This window comes from Octopus bimaculoides, chromosome 4 (genome assembly GCF_001194135.2).
Source record: "Octopus bimaculoides isolate UCB-OBI-ISO-001 chromosome 4, ASM119413v2, whole genome shotgun sequence".
NCBI lineage: Eukaryota > Metazoa > Mollusca > Cephalopoda > Octopoda > Octopodidae > Octopus > Octopus bimaculoides.
In genome coordinates, this window is record NC_068984.1 from 17,309,310 (window position 1) to 17,311,783 (window position 2,474).

Sequence of the window (2,474 nt, forward strand, 5' to 3'; positions counted from 1 at the left end):
TATATATATATATATATATATATATATATATATATATGTAGACACTTCTATACATATGTATGTATGTCTATTCATATATGTATCATCATCTTCATCATAATCATCATCCTTTTAATATTCACATCTCCATGTTTGCAAAGGTCAGACAGAATTTGTTGATGCAGATTTTCTATGGCTGGATGTCCTTTCATATTGCTAACGCTTGGCTGTTTTTAAGAATGTTAATATTTCCCTATGACTAGACATGTCTTTTACAGAAGATTAGAAACATGACATCACTTGCATGATGGTAACACTCATTTACAACCATCATTTTGGCGTTAGGAAGGGCATCCAGCTGTAGAAACTCTGCCAAATCAGACTGGAGCCTGGTGTTGCCATCCGGTTTCACCAGTCCTCAGTCAAATCGTCCAACCCATGCTAGCATGGAAAGCGGACGTTAAACGATGATGATGATGATGATGATGATGATGTGATATTAAGACAAGGACGTGCACACACACACACACACACAAGATGATGTGGGTAGTGTATCCTGTCCCCACTCCGACTTTTAGTTCATGCAATTGAAAAAACTGCATTATTTATGGGATGACCCAATACAACCATTATGGTTAATCTTATCAATTGGTTGAATCCATTGAATCCCTAGTATGAAACTGCTGTAATGGATATAATACTGTACACTTCAATTAATATACATACATAATACATACACACACACACACATACATACATATATACATATATATACACACACCAGATATATATATGTATGCATATATATATATGTATGCATATATATATATGTATGCATATATATATGTATGCATATATATATACATATGAGATGGACTCTCCCATTGATTTTGATGAACAAGTCTTCCAGTTGTTCAATCAATGCATCTCCCTCTCTATTTATTGAATTACTCCTTGATTAGTAATTGATTATTCAGTGAATTACAGACATTAGTAACATGTTAATATAATCTTCTCACAATCTTCTTGACACCCTATGACAAGGCTGGGTGCTGTTGTCACCAGAACACCCTCCCCTGACATATGAATACCATTCTGTTCCTATCTATGTAACTTCGTTTGTAAAGGATTGGATCAATTGTTCGTTTAAGGTGTCACACACACACACACACACACACACACACACACACACACCGTGATAAAACCTGATGCAGCGTTATTGCTAAGCAAATGTCTTTCATATACAACAAAATAGGTGCAATGTTATTTAGCATGTATACATACATATACAGACTTAGACATACAGACTTAGACATACAGATTTAGACGAGAGTTAACAAGTGAAACAGAGACAGGCAGAAACAAGAAAAATGCCGCTGTTACTTGAATACTATACAAATATGTCTTTAAAAAGACTTTTCTTTTAAATTTACCAAAATTTAATTTTTCAATAATTTTTCAAAAATTTATTACTCATATTTACTGTTGAAAAGATCTCAAGGATCGAAACCGGTTCTGTAATGTTCTTTATAAAAGTATTTTAGCATTTTCTACTTTGTCTTTTTTCCATATATATCTACTCGTGAGTTCCTCTTCAACCTTTTACATATATATATATATATATATATATATATATATACACACACACATATATACACACACACACACACACACACACACACACACACACACACACACACACAAAGACATAAATACAAGCAGCGTAGCAACAATTGAAATCTCCATGACTATATCTGCAGTCATGTGCACGCACAGTTATGAACAAAGACATGTGTGCAGATACACATGCATACATGCATGCATATACACATGAATGCTTTAGTCTACACATGCACATGCAGAGACTATACACACATACAAATGCATGTAAGAGATAGAAACCAGCCTATGTTTGCACAGACTTATTACTATAGGTCAGAGGTTCTCCACCATTTTTTGTCTATGGACTCCTTTGATTCCATTTAACTCCACTGGACCTCCATTAGCCATTTAATGTATTTTTTACTTCTACTTTTTCTATCTTTTATTTGTATCAGTCATTTGGCCGCGGCCATGCTGGAGCACCGCCTTTAGTCGAACAAATCGACGTCCACCTCCACCAGGACGTATTCTTTGTAAGCCTAGTACTTATTCTATAGGTCTTTTTTTTGCTGAGCTCCTAATTTATGGGGACGTAAACACACCAACATCGGTTGTCAAGCGATGGTGGCGGGGTGGACAAACACAGACACACAAATACATACATACATACATACATATATATGTATATATATATATATATACATGACGGGCTTCTTTTAGTTTCTTATTTCTTTACTGCCCACAAGGGGCTACACACAGAGGGGACAAACAAAGACAGACAAACGGATTAAGTCGATTATATCGACCCCAGTGTGTAACTGGTACTTATTTAATCGTCCCCGAAAGGATGAAAGGCAAAGTCGACCTCAGCGGAATTTGAACTCAGAACGTAG